Here is a 17,835-nt window from a genome sequence, read left to right on the forward strand (position 1 = left end):
TCTTGAGTGGGACCGCTATAATGTCACGAAAGGTTTTGTAATAGATGGCCGTATAGCCATCCGGCCCAGGGCTCTTCCCCGGTTTCAGTTCGTTAATGGCCCGCTTCACTTCGTCGTCAGAGATCTGTTCATCAAGGGTACCCCAGTCATTCTCCTCAAGAGTTGGAAGTCCGCTTTTTTCTAGGAAGTCTGCAATAATTTGACGTCTATTTCCAGTCAAGTCAGGAGGTTTGTGTTGAAGAGGTAGGTTGTATAATTCCGTGTAGTACTTATGGAAGTGGGCCGCAATAGAGTCGTTGTCAACCTCGAGGGAGCCGTCCGACGCCCTGATTCCACTGATAACCTGACTGGAGTGGTGTTCCCGAAGGGCCCTCGCTAGCAGTCTACCAGTTTTGTTGCCCCCCTCATAATATATCTTTTTCTTAAAAAATAATAGACGTTTGGTTTTATTGTGAAGAAGATCATGTAGTTGTTTTCTGGTTTCCAGTAAGTCAGTGGCCGTCTGTGCGCACAACGTGCGTTTGTGTAGGGTTTCAAGTCTGTTAATTTTGTCCATGAGTTCTCTCACCACCCTTTCCTGATCCCATTTACGTTTCGCTCCTAGTCTAATGAGCACTCCTCTGATGGTGCATTTCTGTGCTTCCCAAAGCACCAAAGGATCTGTGTCTGGTAAGTCATTGAGTAAGAGGTATGTTTTTAGTGCTTCTTCAATTAGAGGCAGGGTGGTCGGATCCGTCAATAGGGAGGAATTTAGTCTCCAAGAGGCCGATTGTCGTTTGAGCAGGCTAAAGTCCATTGTCACTGCTATCGGTGTATGATCAGAGATCACATGTGTGCCTATCCTGGCCTCACTGATCGCCTGTAAATCCCTTTGTGTCACAAACAGATAATCGATACGGGAATATTTGTTGTGTGGTTTAGAGAAATGTGTAAAATCTCTGCCCTCAGGGTTCAGTAGACGCCAAGAGTCTATCAGTTGCATAGATTGCAGTAGCTTTTTGATCTGCTTCAATATCTGAAATGTGACACAAGATTTCCCCGTGGACGTATCTGTCAGAGGGTCTAGAGGTATGTTAAAGTCCCCGCCCAATATGATGCACCCCACTGCGAAACCCTGCAACTCTCTAATGAGACGTTTACAGAATTGCAAGTGGTTTCTGTTAGGGAAGTAGGCATTAGCCAAAGTTAGAGGTCTACCCCTATAGGAACCCTTCAAGAACAGATAGCGACCACCTGGGTCCGAAAGGGTCTCAGAGACCTCGAACGGTGTGTCCTTGCCCAGGAGTATGGAAACTCCCTTCGTTTTGGACACGTCGTTTGTCGCGTGAAATGTTTTCGTAAAGTATCTGTTGGTCAGTCTATGCGTCTGGCGAGTAACAAAATGCGTCTCCTGAAGGAAAACACATTGCGGCCTACCTTTCTGTAGCTCCCTGAGGACTGTGGATCTCTTTTCCGGAATGTTCAGCCCCTGCACATTATGCGATAGCACGAAGGGTGCATTGCCCAGATCTTTGTACACCATGGTAAAAGTACTTCAAAAAGAGGAGAGAAACAAAATATAATAAGCAGTGAGTGATTAGAATAGGTTCTGCAGAACAACCAACCTCCGATTCAATTCAGATCCGTATGCAGGATTATCAGATATCTATGACAGAAAAGGTGAGTAAAGGAAAGAGGACGAGGATAAGGAAAGATGAAGAAAGAAGAAATAGAGGTAAAGAAAAAGAGAGAATTAAGAGAAGGCTCTAGAAAAGAGGAAATGAGATCAGGAAGCAACAGAAAGAAGAAGCTGCCTCCAAGAGGTAAGTAATTAGAGATAGAACCTCAGTAAACCAAACACAGCCTACCGGGTTGCAAAGTAGCCTTTCCCAAGATCAGGAGAACTACCCGGTCTGGAAAAGCTTGGTGAGGTCGTGTGGTGATCCGCAAAGCGGCTCGCTTTGTTCGTGGATCTGACCCAAGCGCGCTTTGAACAGTAAGGCCGCGTACACACGGGCGGACTGTTCGCCCAACTTTGTCCGCTGAACAGTGTTTGGGCGGACAGTCCGCTCGTGTGTGGGCTTTCAGCGGACAGTTTCAGCGGACAGTTTGACGGACAAGGTTTTTCGGAAATTCCGTAAAACTGTCCGCTGAAACCTTGTTTCAGCGAACAGTCCGCTCGTGTGTAGGCTTGTTCGTCAAACAAAGTTGCGCGCATGCTCAGAAAGGATTTTCACGCCGAAAGCTATAATGCAGTGTATAGGACGTTGTATTTTTCGTCCCGTCGTACGTGCCATTCACGTCATCGCGCACGGTTTCAGCAAACTGTTTGTCCGTCGTGTGTGGCCATGTCCGTCCATGCTAAGTTTGAGCGGACTGTTTGCCGAAACTGTTGGACGGACAAAGTTGGGCGAACAGTCCGCGCGTGTGTACGCGGCCTAACACCGTGTAATCCCTATTAGAAAGAAATAGAGAAAACTATCACAGTGTAAAAAAGAAACAACCAAAAAAAAAAAAAATGAAAATAATTCAACAAATAACATAGAGAAATGGGATAGAGAGTGAGCAATTAAAAAAAAAAAATCAATGGAATGTAAAAAGTCTGTCTTCTTCTTTTCTGTGATTCAAATCTTAAAGGACAAGGGCTCAAACCCCCCTGTGTAATTGTCCCCGGGCCCTCCGCCATCTGTGTCCATGGTGACGAGCTGCAGCCGGTATCTAGGCTAAGTGGGAAGAGTGTTGGCCAAGTTTCAATAGCCCCAAAATATACTGGGGCCCAACGTAGACAAGGTACCATTAGCAAGCTGTTGCACAATCCCTGGCGTAAGCCGTTCTCAATCTCCTTGCAAGTAGGGTATGACCTCGCTCTAATGGTACGGCAAGAGGGATGTAGCCAAACTAATCCTGCTTTTGGTAGGATTTGGGAGCAGGGGACAATCTGCGGTGGATCCAGCAGTGAACAAAAAGCTCCATAGTCTCTACTCCCATCCACCCAGGATGACAGTATCGCAACCTGCCCCTTAACGTAGTAGTCCACATGTACAAAAGTGAAACAGGTTGCCCACATGGAGAGGAGCCCAGGGGTAAGCAACATCCCACAACCTATTGCCATAATGCGATCCATACATTGAGCCCTTTAGAGGGAAAAGCAGGTCTAGAGTAGCGTAGCGTCCCCCATTCAGTGCGGGTCAGTGGACAGTTCCTGCCGCTGCTCCCTCCAGATAGTCCAAGACTTCCCTCTTTGTAAGCTAGCAGTTACACAATCAGCACCCAATATGGCCCGAGAACATCACACAGAACGGTGGAGCACAAGCAAATTAGTCCAGGTCACCCCTCTGATTCTGGAGGGAGTGGGTCTGGGATTAGGGGCATCCATAATGGCGTGGCTCCCTTTGTTGCTTCTCATGCGTTTCGGCAGCTGTTTCTCAGGTGTCGAGCAGGCCGAGCCATGGGGTTCCTGGGAGTTCACAGGTAGGGCAAATTCTTGATACCACTCCGGTAAGGCTGGTGGCTCCAGACGTAGGGCGGTGCAGAACTCTGGTAGGTCACTTGGAGTACGCAAAGGTAACTGTTTACCCCCATGTGTTACCACAAGCGCGAAGGGGAAGCGCCATGTATACCTGATCTCACGCTCTCTGAGTATATCCAGTAACGGGCGTAGTGCTCTCCGGTTGCGCAATGTAATTTGAGACAGGTCCTGAAAGAGCATAATGGCTGCTCCATTGAAGACAATGCGGTCATTTCCCCTTGCTCTTCTCATGATGTCCTCCTTTTAGAGGGAAGTTCTGGAGACAGCAAATAATATCCCTGGGGGGTGCAGAATCTGGGCCTCTAACTCTAAGTGCTCTGTGGGCGCGCACAAATTCTATGGCCGCATCTTCCTGTCTGTCAAGGAGACTGTTAAAGAGTCTTTGTAGTGCAGGGATGATCTGGTCAGGTTCCACAGATTCGGGGATCCCCTTCACCCTGATGTTATTCCTCCTCCCCCTATTGTCCAAATCCTCCAAATGGCGGTTCATTTCTATGAAATGTGAGGAGTGTGCCTCTGCCACCGACTCCAATGTGCGGATGTCTCTGTCCCTCCTTCTCCCTGCTGCCTCCACTGCTGTAATTTTTTCAGTCAGTACAAGCAGGTTAGTCTTCAGATCTGTTATGGCTGCTGAAAATGTGGCTTTTATGTCCGCAGCGAATCCGGACATGTGGTCATAAGTGAGGGGTTTAGAGGAGTGAGAGAGACCCCTACCTGTGTCCTCCGAAGCAGACTGGGAGTCCTCGCTGAAATCTTCCTCTTCACCATGCGGCCGCGCCATCTTGTCAGGGCCGTTCACCCGCTGTACAGACTGAGATTTAAAGATCTCATTGATATTCCGGGCCGCTCCGCCGCTCGGATTCCTCCGGGCACTAGCGTGAGGCATTAGCTGGGTTTTCTTGCCCATGTTTCGCGGTGTAAGAAGGACAGAAAAGGCTGTTTGCCGACTCTCTTCCCGGAGCTCTGTTAATGCGCCGCCATCCTCTCCGCTGGCCAAGCCACGCCCCTGGGCTTACTGCAACTTATGCGTTGACTGCAAAGATTGCAGATGGCAACACTATTGTCAGCAGCGGACATGTTAAAAAAAAGCCCACACTGCGGAGCCATGTGTCGGCATCCTGGGAACGCCAGATGTGATCGTACATGGTTGATTCCTCACTCCTGATACATTAGCAGTCTGCTTTGTCCTTCCTGTGCAATCTAAGTTCCGCCTGCTTCCCCTCCCTATCTGCTGGTCCATATCTCCCTCTGAACTCCCCTCCTCTTCCTCTCTTGTGGGCACCCATGTGACATCACTAGACACGTCATCATCGACGTCACCTTCCCCACCGCTATAATTAGAGATCTCAGAGTACGCAGCAACACCGGGGACCAACCTCCTCCTTGGGCTGATCTGGGTACTGTCGTCAGACTGCTGAGTGGTGGTTGTTGCTACCTCTTCTTCCCGATCCAATACCAAGAGTGGCTGCGCATCAGAAATGTCTTGTGATGGATCGGAAAATTATTTGTGACTCAAGTGGAAGATATATGCTGGTGTTGGTGGTAGTGTCTTTGGGGGTGCATACAGCTGAGAGTGAAGATGGTGCAGATCGAGAGGATGAAGGGGGTGCAGAAGAGTAAGGCTGAGTGAGCCACTCAACCAAGTCTGGTGCGTCCTTTGATGTAATCGCACGCACCTTCTGCAATTTGCCACTTTGGCTCAAGTCTGTTGCTCCTGCCCTACCCTTACCACTCCTGCGGAAGGGCCTGCCTCTTCCTCTGCCTGTCATTTTTTAAATGACCCTGTGACAAAAGTCTCTAGAGAAGTGCAGTATGTATGTGGAAGATCTGTCATTTTTGGGGGCCACTGGTCTATCACACCAGTTATAATACTTTTTATTGCGTTTGTCACTCTTTGTAGTATTGCTGCAGAACCACTCAGCAGTCACAATGCTGCACAGTGGAAATGCACTATACTATGCTTTCTATATGTGCAAGTATTTTATACGTGTATTACACACCTATATACTGCACACCAAATAGTACACCTATACCAGTCCTTAAAAGGACCTTTGTGGACCTAGTAGCTAGTGATTTGCAGACTGTCCCTCAGTCCCTACACTGATAAAAGACAGCTGCAGAATCGGGCAGCAATCACCAGCACAGCAGTCAGCAGCAGTGCACCAGCACCCTATATACTGTACACCTATACAAGTCCTTAAAAGGACCTTTGTGGACCTAATAGTAATAGCTAGCTAGTGATTAAACTGACTGTCCCTGCTCCACACAGCGTCCTGTCCCTACACTGACAAAAGACAGCTGCAGAATCAGTCAGCAGTGCGCTCAGCAATCACCAGCACAGCAGTGCACCAGAACCCTATATACTGTACTACACCTATACCAGTCCTTAAAAGGACTTTTGTGGACCTAATAGCTAGTGATTTGTGTCACTACAGTTTCCCCCTGCTTCACACAGCGTCCTGTCCCTACACTGACATAAGACAAAATGTAAAATGGCCGCCAGATCAGGTTTATTTATAAGGTAGGGGGTATGTCCAATTGTCCATGTGCTGAAATGTCTCAATTGGCTGTCCTGTACCGCATGATGGGTGTGTCATCATGAGTCAAATTTCTTTCACAATGTAAACGCATATGTCCGCCGGGCGAACAGCGCCAAAAGTCCGCCGGTTTGGCGAATCGCAAAGACGCAAAATTCGTCGCGAACCGACCGCTGGGCGAACCGCAAGGCCATCTCTAGTGGTGAGATCTGAAACAAAAAAAACAGATAAGAGATTATAAACTGGAGAAAATGAGAAAATGAAAAAAAACATCCAATTTGTATTATTTGTTCTGCCACACCTTTTCTTGGAAAAGAGGAAGAACTCAATGCACACTAGCATTTTTCTGCTCCTAGAGCTAAATAGTGTTCTCTCTATGTATCCATGCACACTATATTATGCTATTAGCAATTTTTTTGAGTTTCAGCATTTAGTAGGAGAAATAAATCGTTTTTGTAGAGTTTTGGGAGCATTTTCCCAGCAAAAAAAAAAAAAAATGCTAAGCACTCCTAAATGCTTCTAAATACTACTAAAATGCTACTAAATCAGGGTTTACATGGTTGTCTCATCTTTGAGTCAACACAGAAACATAGAAAAGAAGTAAGAGCAGACATTTATACATAGGTTTTGATTTTTTTTGTTTCTTTTTTTCATTTATTTAGTATTTATTTTTTATTTTTTATCTTTTTTTCTTTTTAGATCTATGTCTGTTTCAAGCATGTTTGAAAAAGAACCACATTCTAGCCCAGGAAGTAGACGGTGACCATGGATGGTGCCTGAACAGAGTTGGAGCCATGCTTGTGAGATAAAAGCAAATAAAGTGTTGTCAGGGGGAGATCTCTGCGAGAGGTAATAAATAACTGGAAGTGTTCCAATGATAGAGTACTGAGCCAGTGGTGTGGCTAGGTGGGTGTGGGGAAGGGGCGTCAGGCACCCGGGAGACACCTGCCAGAGGGGTGACACCCGTGGTAGCGGCACTGCTAACACCGCTCGCTGCCCTGTGTCTCGTGCTGCGGCTGTGTCCCTCAGCGGAGCGGAACAAAGCCACCTCCCCCTCCTCTCTGTTTACATCCACAGAAGAGGAGGAGCCCGAAGCTCGAGGGACACACACCATTGTGTGTACCTGCTGTTCTAAGGTCTGTACTGATGGGGGGTCTGCACTGAGGGGAGGGGGTGTCTGTACTGCTGGGGGGGTCTGCACTGAGGGGGGGTGTCTGTACTGCTGTGGGTGTTTGTACTGGGGCATCTGCAGTGGGGGTGTCTGCACTGGGGGGTCTGCACTGGGGGTCTGCATTGGGTGGTGTTTGTACTTGGGGGGTCTGCACTGGGGGGGGGTCGGCATTGGGTGGTGTCTGCACTGGGGGTTGTATGCACTGAGGGGGGGTGTCTGTACTGCTGGGGGTGTCTGTACTGCTGGAGCTGTCTGTACTGGGGGTCTGTACTGGGGGGTCTGCAGTGGTGGTGTCTGCACGGGGGGGGGGGTGTCTGCACTAGGGGGTCTGCATGGAAGGGGGGTCTGTACTGAGGGGGTGTCTGTACTGCTGGGGGTGTCTGTACTGGGGGTCTGCACTGGGGGTGTCTGCACCCAGGGGGTCTGTACTATGGGGGTCTGCACTGGGGTGTCTGCACCCAGGGGGGTGTCTGCACTAAGGGGGTGCTTGTACTGAGGGGGTGTCTGTATTTCTGGGGGTTTGCACTGAGGGGGTCTGTAACTGAGGGGGGTTTGCACTGAGGGGGGTGTCTGTACTGCTGGAGGGTCTGTACTGGGGATGTCTGTACTTCTGGGGGTTCTTCACTGAGGGGGTCTGTAACTGAGGGGGGTCTGCACAGAGGGGGGTGTCTGTACTGCTGGGGGACTGCACTGGGGGGTCTGCACTGAGGGGGGTGTCTGCACTGAGGGGGGTCTGCATTGAGGGGGATGTCTGTATTGAGGGGGTCTGTACTGAGGGGGTCTGCACTGAGGGGGTCTGCACTGAGGGGGTGTCTGTAAAGCTGGGGGGGTCTGCACTGAGGTGGGGGATGTATGCACCGAGGTGGGGCTGTCTGTACTGATGGAGGGGTCTGCACTGAAGCGGTGTCTGTACTGAGGGGGGAGGTTTATACTGAGGGAGGCGGGTCTATATTGATGGAGGGTGGTCTGTACCTAGTGAGGAGGTCTGTACTGAGGGAGGGGGATCTGAGGGGGACTATAGTTGGTGGGGGGGTGACACCATTTTTTTTTGCACCGGGTGACACCAACCCTAGTGACGCCACTGTACTGAGCACGGGACAAGATATCTGATGTTAGGTCTTCTTTATAGCTCCTTTCCTGACATTATTCTAAAGCCTCATACACACGGTCGGATTGTTCGCCAACAAAACCGTGGAATTTTGGCCCGAAGGGTGTTGGCCCCAACTTGTCTTGTGCATACACACGGTCACACAATTGTTGGCCAACAATTAGGAACATACTACATGGATTTTCAGCTCTTTAGCGCCACCCTTTGGGCTCCTTCTGCTAATTTTGTATTAGTAGAAGTTTGGTGAGTGTTGATTTGCACTTTTATTTCGCACTTTTCATTTCACGCTTTTCATTTCAGTTCGTTTCTGAACGGCCGTCAACCAGACATGTTGCAGAATCAGAGGAGAATAACGTGTTATTTATTATTGGCCTTGGAGTTATTGCTTTGACATTATTTTTTAGGTTGAATAATAATGATTTGATTTGTTATATTTTCTATATTTTTGGATGCATAGAATGCAGCTTTTGGTTAAGTTCTATTGGCGGATATCATGTCTAATTTTATTTGTTTTCTTTTTTTAATGCACAATAAAAACATTGTGTAGAATAATACTTGGCTGTGTGTTTTACTTCAAATGACAGTTGGGGAGTCGGCAGTTACATTTAAAAAAAAATACAATGTAAAATTGACAAGTGACACCAATTTAGTTGTATCTTTGATCTTCAAAACGACGGATAATGGTGTTGTGGTAACTTGCCCAAATAAAACAAAAACAAAAAACATAATAATATTATTGTTGATATCACTAGAAAAAAAAGCCTTAAAAATTGAAAATTTTAAATTAGTTTTCAATAACTCCATCAGTATCACCAGCAAAGCAGCTTTATTATTATCCCATTATAAAGAAGAAGAGAATTGTGTGCTGCAGTTCCAGATTTCATAATTTGCCGTGTCACAAATGTTACTTCTCCATTAGGAACGCGAGTTTACAAGACCGGACGCTTTCGGCTCGTCCTTGCTTTCCGAGCATGCGTGTTTGTACTTTGGACTTTAGTTTGATGGACTTGTGTACATACGCTCAGAAAATCTAACAACATATTTGTCCGTGGAAAGTGTGAAAACCTGCTAGCCAACATTTGTCCACGGAAAATCTGACAACAATTGTCCAATGGAGCGTACACACGGTTGGATTTACCGACAACTGCCTGTCGTCGTACATTTCCCGTCAGAAAGTCTGATCGTGTGTACGAGGCTTTAGCTCTTGTACACGCGGTCGGAGATTCCGACGGAATGTTTCCTATCGGACCGTTTTGTTGGATATTCCGACTGTGTGTGGTCTCCATATCCGACGGACCAATTTTTCCAACTTGCCGGTAAAATTTTCCGACAAAATGCTCCGATCGGACATACTCCGATCATGTGTAGCCTACTCCGACGGACAAAGTGCCACGCATGCTCAGATCAAATTCCTAGACCAAAGCTATTGGCTACTAGCCTGAACGTAGTCCAGTCGTAACGAAATAATGTCATCACGTTATGTACCATCGGATTTTCCGACAACTTAGTCCGACCGTGTGTATGCAACATCACTTCCGGACCTCTTCCGGAATTACTCCGATGGATTTGGTTGTCGGAATCTCCGACCGTGTGTACAAGGGCTAAGATTATTCATAAGAGTGAGAAAAACATGATCATAATGCCACTTAAATGCCACATCTGTATATACCTTCAATATCTAAAACATAATTGTGTTGATCTTTACTGGCATAAAAGGGAACACACATTATAATTCATAAAAAAGTAAACATTTTATTACAATTAAGATTGATACATTAAAATTACTTTAAGGCTCGGTTCACACTAGTGCAACTTAGGATCTGACTTGTGAGACCCAAAGTCGCAGGACATGCCCAAGTCACGGTAGTTTTGGCTGTGAAATGCCATTTTTCTCTATAAGAAACGGTCCAATTGACACTACTGAAGTCACCGTGACTTCAGAAAATCTGACTTTGTCACGGCTTCAATGCCAGAGAGTGTAAAAGTCTTATCAAATGGAGAGAGGGGTACACATGCCCACATCTGGTGGACATGCCCGATAGTGCAACAATTCTGGCTAGCAGTATTTAAAATAGCTTCCACATTACTCCACGATACCCTAGCTCCTGACCCAGCCCTTGCACTCTTAAACCATATACCAGGAGACTATACCAAAACCCAATGCCGCCTTCTTCTTCAGTTGACTATGGCTGCGAAGCAGACCATCGCCAAAGCCTGGAAAACCCTGAATCTACATATAGCTGAAACTAAAAACAGGGTAACCCGAGCCATGATCCATAGCAAGATTGAGGCAACATTACTGGATCGTGCCCCTCACCATTCTCGAATTTGGACACCTTGGGTGGACAACTTTCTTCCTCCAGACTTTGACACAAGCCTCCTTGTGCCATAAACTCAGTCCACCCTGAAATTTAATAGTCTGATGGCCCTCTGGGGCCCTGTGTGGTCCCACCGACACTGACTCTCTCTCTCCCACTCTGTCCCCCTTTCTCTTGCTATGTCTTTTCTTCCTGCTTTGTCTCCCCCTCCTCTCTCTCTTCTTAGCCTATGGCTACTATTTGTTTAATTGTGTTCCTCGTGTTATGAACAAGGTCCTTCGGTTGACTATCCCCCTTGCCCTGCATTTTCTTCTGTCCCTACAACGTTGGTTTACTGTTTCACGTTGATGTTGGGTGGTGGGGGGTTCTCCTCCTTTTAACTGGATGTCCTCTTAACGAATGCACCAGTATGTTCCCTTGTTCCAACCTAGAGTGCGCTAACAATGTGTTTAGTGTTATATAAGCACCGTGATATATGCATTATGTTTTTTCTTTTTTTGTTGAAATTACGTTATGTGCCGCGCTCGCAGTCTTGAATACTTCTGTTTGTAACCTTTATTCTTGTGTTACTCACAATAAAAAAAATTGAAACCAAAAGTCTTATCAAAGTCACTTCAAAGTCGTATCAAAAGTCGGACTCCAAAGTTGCACTGAAAAATTGTAAAGTCAGCAAGTGGGAACCGAGCCGAAGAGCATAATAGGTTGATAGAAGCAAATGTCTGCTTGTTACACAACTTTGAAACCAACTGCTGCTTATTTACCACATACAGGTTTACAGTGTATGCAAAAAAATGTCAAATTGCTTCATTTAAGAAATATGTTGTGTTAAAATAAGTGAATTATTTCTAGTACGAACTCTTCTAAGCCCACGTACACACGGTCGGAGATTTTGCCAACCAAATCCGTCGGATTTTGCCCGTCGGATTTTGCCCGATGGGTTGTGTCCGAAACTGTTGCATAAACAGGGTCGGGCCAAGTTGGCGAAAAATCCGATCTTTCAGAACGTGATGACGTAATTTCGTTACGATGGGACTACATTCAGGCTAGTAGCCAATAGCTTTGATGTAGGAATTTGATTTGAGCATGCGTGGCACTTTGGTCCGATCAAAATTCTCTACACATGATTGGATTAGGTCCGCCCGGCCCAGTTGGTCGGGAAATATTTCCAACATGTTGGAAAATTGGGTCCGACGGATATTCGGACGGAATCAGTCCAATGCATACCACACACAGTCGGATTATCTGACGACACAGTCCGATAGGACACATTCCGACGGATTCTCTGACCGTGTGTACAAGGGCTAAATGCTCCTTTATAAAGATCTTGAGGATCTTCCTGACAATAGAAGTTAGCTCTGAGGAAGAGGGCCTGACCTTGACACCAAAGCGTGTTAGATCACCTCACCTACTACATTTCACTTTATGCATTGGAGGAGTCGTCTTATCATACATTTAGTCCCAGAGCATGTTAAAGCACCCCATACCCAGGATGTGATGATTTTACTTCTTTTGTGAGTATTTTATTTAAAAAAGTTAACAATTTATTGGTGTTAAAAATGGCTTTGCGCGGTGTGTTCTTTCTTTCTCTGTTCCTTTAGTATCAAATATTACCCCAGTCTGAGGAGAGCTGTGGGGCCCACAGAGATGCATAGCTGAGTGTACCCGGCTCGGCTCCACTCACAGTCACGCCTAGTCCCGCCCTATGATGGACATAACACAGGGATTGGGTGTGACTGTGAGTCAAGCCGAGTACACTCGGCTACTCTCAGCTCTGCTCAGGACTGCGAGATGGACCCGGTAGCCGCCGAGAGCCCCCGAGACGCCATTTTTAAACTTCAAGACTGCAATGACAAGGCTGCAAATAACACTGGGGCAAGGCTGACAATTCCCTCCTAAATTTGGGGTGCGTGTTATATGCGAAAAATACGGTAATGTATAGAAGGTAGGGCCCGAAAGTGACTCAAGCCCAGGGGCTCCCACCACCCTAAGTTCTGCCCTGCACACTGTACATGCTGAACAGTATTAGAGGAGGAAAACTCTTCAGCCCCGTGTCCCAAATCTGTATTCTTCAATACTTGAGCTCTGCTATTTTATGTATATTTAAACTAACTAGGCTGTAGTTACTTTATAAAAAACTTAATCATTATTTAAAAATAGGCACCATATTGGCCTTGTGCCAATCCATTGGTACCAAGTCAGCTAAGTCTAAACAATAGAAACAACCAGAGCTCAGCTCTTTAAGGGCACATGGGTGTACGTCATCTAGTGCCTTGAATGATCCCTACACACTGTATGTTCTGAACAGTATTAGAGGAGGAAAACGTATCAGCCCCGTGTCCCAAATCTATATTCTTCAATACTTGAGCTCTGCTATTTTATGCATATTTAAACTAACTAGGCTGTAGTTACTTTATAAAAACATAATCGTTATTTAAATATAGGCACCATACTGGCCTTGTGCCAATCCATTGCTACCAAGTCAGATAAGTCTAAACAATAGAAACAACCAGAGCTCAGTTCTTTATGCACACATGGGTGTACGTCATCTAGTGCCTTGAATGATCCCTACACACTGTATGTTCTGAATAGTATTGGAGGAGGAAAACGTATCAGCCCAGTGTCCCAAATCTGTATCCTTCAATACCTGAGCACTGATATTGTATGTATATTTAACCAGTTCCTGACTGGCGCACACAGATGTACGTCGGCAGAATGGCACGGACAGGCAAATGGGCATACAGGTACATCCATTTAAATTTGTCGCCACGCCATCACACGCTAGTCAGGTCCTCCGTGAGTCCAGTCGCGGGTCCCATGCACTTGTTCACCATGGGGATACCCGTAATCGTCTCACAGGGAGGAAGAACAGGGACATGCTAAAGTAAACAACCATCTCCCCGTTCTGCCTAGCAACAGTGTCACTGATCTCTGCTCCCTGTGATTGGAGCACAGATCAGTGATGTGATAAAAACAGCCACACCCCCCCACAGTTAGCAACACGCCCCTAGGATGCACTTAACCCCTACACTGCCACCTAGTGGTTAACTCCTTCACTGTCAGTGTCATTTACACAGAAATCATTGCATTTGTATAGCACTGATCGCTATATAAATGACAATGGTCCAAAAAAAAAAGTGTCAAAAATGTCCGATGTGTCCGCCATAATGTCGCAGTCACAATAATAAACGCTGATCTCCGCCATTACTAGTAAAAAAAAATTATTAGTAAAAATGCCGTAAAACTATCCCTTATTTTGTAGATGCTATAACTTTTGCGCAAATCAATCAATAATCAATTACAATTTTTTTTACCAAAAATATGTAGAAAAATACGTATCGGCCTAAACTGAGGAAAAAATTTTTTTTATACATTTTTGGGGGATATTTATTATAGCAAAAAGTTAAAAATAATGTGTTTTTTATCAAAATTGTCACTCTTCTTTTGTTTATAGCACAAAAAATAAAAACCGCAGGGGGTGATCAAATACCACCACAAGAAAGCTCTATTTGTGGGAAAGAAAAGACATCAATTTTGTTTGGGAGCCACATCTCACGACTGCGCAATTGTCAGTTAAATCGACGCAGTGCCGAATCGCAAAAAGTGCTCTGGTCTTTGGCCAGCAAAATGGTCAGGGGCTGAAAGTGGTTAAACTAACTGGTCTGTAGTTACTTGATAAAGACTTCCCTCCCTTTTTTAAATATAGGCACCACACTGGCCTTGCACCAATCTTTGGGTACAAAACCAGCTATTAAAAGTTTAGAAAAAGTAGAAACAATGGTTTTGAATTAGAGCTCAACTCCTTAAAGGAGAAGCATGGCCAAAGCTTGTCTGGCTGTACTTCTGTGGATAACAGGAGTGCAGTTCGTTTTGTACTCCTGTGACCCGTTTTCAGCAGAGACATTATGGATTTCAGCCTGAGCACCACGTCACAATAAAGTCTGGATCTGCCAGGTGCCTGGTCTGACACCCAACTTGGCCTCTCAGCGAGCCCCTGAGAGCCTGAGCTGGTTGCCCCCCACCTGCTCCACAGCCCAGCTCTCCAGTGATTGAGGAGGGGGTAGAGCAGAGAGCTGTGACTGACAGTCTGCAGCTCTCTGCTCACAGGGCTTCAAAAATCAATTGATCGCTGTTTGATTGCTCAGTTTTCAGTGCAGAGGCGCCGGGGACAGATGCGTCATCCGATTGATGCTCCACCCACCTAGGTAAGTAGGAATCAAGAAAAAAAAAATCCTTTATTTCTCTTTTCAGGACACATGAGTGTGAGCCATCTGGTCCTGGTGCTTTGTTCACCTTTAATTTGTCCCAGCCCCTGTACACACGGTCGGAGATTTCGACAACCAAATCCGTTGGATTTTGTCCGTCGAATTTTGTCCGAAACTGTTGCATACACACGAGTCGGACTAAGTTGTCGAAAAATCCAATCTTTCAGAACGTGATGACGTTATTTCGTTACGATGGGACTACGTTCAGGCTAGTAGCATGCGTGGCACTTTGTCCGATCAAAATTCTCTACACATGATCGGAGTATGTCCGATCTAACCAGTTGGTCGGCAAATATTTCCAACAAGTTGGAAAACTGGGTCCGACGGAGATTCGGACGGAATCAGTACGATGCATACCACATGCATCGGACTGATTCCATGTGTACCATGTGTACAAGGGCTAACTGTCCCTGGAACTTATCAATTTTGAGCCATTGTGGTTTGCTTGAGGCTGTGATAATATTATATGCATTATGAGCTTCCATTTTCCTTCATATACACAGAGCTGAAGAAGGTGTTTTATAGATTTGGCCACCTTTTGGGGTCAGTCACCAACTATAAGCTGTCGTGTAGGGACCTACCGACTTTATTTTTTTACTATTAATATCTTTAAACAATTTTGGAGGTTTGTATTTGTATCTTTCCCAACTAGTTTTTGCCCTGTCAGATTTATGTGTTTCCATACATAATATATTATAGTATTAAGTTTGCTGCGAACCTGACAAATGATATATAAAAGGGGAATAGTGATGCAACTTTCACGTGTTCTAAGTGCAGGATCTTCACTTCCCTTGCTGGAGTCTGTACATTATTATTATTATTATTATTATAATACAGGTTTTATATAGTGCCAACTGTTTGCTCAGCACTTTACTACATGAGGGCAGACATTACAGTTACATTACAATTTGGTACAAGAGGAATCAGAGGACCCGGCTCGTTAGAGCTTAGAATCTAAAAAGGAAGAGGCAATTGATACAAAGGGTAATAGCTGTGGGGGATGAGCTGATGGAGGAAGTAAAACAGTCTTAGTTAGAAGCAGGATAGGCTTCTTTGAAGAGAAGGGTTTTCAGGGATCGTCTAAAGATGGACAAATTAGGGGACAGTCGGACAGATTGGGGGTAGGGAGTTCCAAAGGATGGGAGAAGCTCTAGAGAAATCCTGGAGGCGAGCATGGGAGGAGGAGACAAGGGAGCTAGAGAGCAGGAGGTCTTGGGATGACCGAGGAAAGCGTCTTGGTTGGTATTTTTGGACTAGGTTAGTGATGTAACTAGGGGCAGAGTTATGGATGGTTTTGTAAATTATTGTTAGTACTTTGAATTTTATTCATTGGGTGAGTGGAAGCCAGTGCAGGGATTGGTAGAGAGGGGCGGAGGACACTGAATGGCTGGTAAGGTGGATGAGTCTGGCAGCGGCATTCATTATGGACTGACGGGGGGATAGTCTATGTAAAGGTAATCACATGTACATGTTTTATTGAGAAATGGATCTAGGTCCTCCTATGTCCTCCATATAGTGTCTGCTCTCCACTGTCAATAATAGACCACCCCTAACCCTCCCACCCAGGTTTAACCACATCAGTCAACCTGAATCTACTCACCACCAGCCATCCCATGAAGAGCACCCAGCAGGACCAGGAGGAAGAGAAGAGACATCCTCCTTCTTTTTGTGGTTTCTCCTTTCTATATTAATCCTTCATCAACACCAACTTCTCCCAACAACGACTTGTTCACAAATGTGATATCAGCTTTGCTGCCTCCCTTTTATAATGTTTCTTTGCAAGTGGGGAAAACCACACATTGTCCCTTGGCACATTCCACGTTATATTTAATGTTGACTTCCTTATACTCTACCATTGCCGTCACACCAACAATGTTACTGTCCAAATAATTCATAACAGCTTAACACCCATTGTGCCCCCGGGGGAAATACTTCAAATATTTCCAATAAATGACTTCATTGAGTTATTTGTAGCTATTATAAGAAAAACATAACTCTGCAGTTAATGGACAGAGATATATACTACCCAGCATAAAAAAAACAACTCAACTCAATGGGCTGTATAAACAGTGTACAGACCACGAGTAGACTCGCCTGGAGGCAGTTCTTTCATCCACAACCACTTTTCTACTGGAGCAAATTTTTTATAATTTTTTTTTTTTTTTTCACACACATGTTAAAATCTTCGGTATGGGAGAGAGGGGATTATTACGGTGCCTACTAATGGTAAAGTGTGACATAGGTTACCAAAATTTCAGATAATTAAATATAATTCATTACATAAGAATTTCAGAACAAAGCTTTATTGAAAAGACAATTATTCATAAAAAGTATATGTATTCTCAAGAATACTGCACAAAACACCACAATACAAAGGATAAAATATTTAATCTACTCAGTTTGAATCGCTGGTCAAGAGAGTCCCAACATGTTTCTCCATAACCATGGCTTCTTTAGGGGAACCAAATTTACATATCGCGTCCCCGATATGCATTTTTCTACATCAGTCCTGTATGTCACCATAGGTGAAACCTAGGACTGGATGTTCTATTCCTTTCTTCTCTTTTTGGGACAGCTCCATCGATTGTGGGCCCGTGGATGAGCCAGAGTTGCCAGAGTTGCTATTTATCCTCCTTTGGGTCAAAAAATTGGTTCCCCTGAAGAAGCCATGGTTATGGCGAAACATGTTGTGACTCTCTTGACCAGCGATTCAAACTGAGTAGATTAAATATTTTATCCTTTGTATTGTGGTGTTTTGTGCAGTATTCTTGAGAATACATATACTTTTTATGAATAATTGTCTTTTCAATAAAGCTTTGTTGTGAAATTCTTATGTAATGAATTATATTTAATTATCTGAAATTTTGGTAACCTATGTCACACTTTACCATTAGTAGGCACCGTAATAATCCCCTCTCTCCCATACCTACA

The 17,835-nt window shown here is 45.2% G+C and overlaps 1 long non-coding RNA gene across 1 annotated transcript in view; it reads right to left on the minus strand.

Annotated features, from left to right (window-relative positions):
• The window catches only part of LOC143925334 (uncharacterized), a 36,539-nt gene extending 19,829 nt beyond the window's left edge, over nucleotides 1-16,710 (minus strand). The window contains exon 1 of the long non-coding RNA XR_013261947.1: nucleotides 16,508-16,710. This is a non-coding gene — a long non-coding RNA (uncharacterized LOC143925334). The remainder of the gene's footprint in view (nucleotides 1-16,507) is intronic.
• Nucleotides 16,711-17,835: the final 1,125 nt, after the last annotated feature.

Source organism: Lithobates pipiens, unplaced genomic scaffold (assembly GCF_037356315.1).
Source record: "Lithobates pipiens isolate NorthernLeopardFrog02 unplaced genomic scaffold, aLitPip1_a1.2 Scaffold_22, whole genome shotgun sequence".
Classification (NCBI taxonomy): Eukaryota; Metazoa; Chordata; class Amphibia; order Anura; family Ranidae; genus Lithobates; species Lithobates pipiens.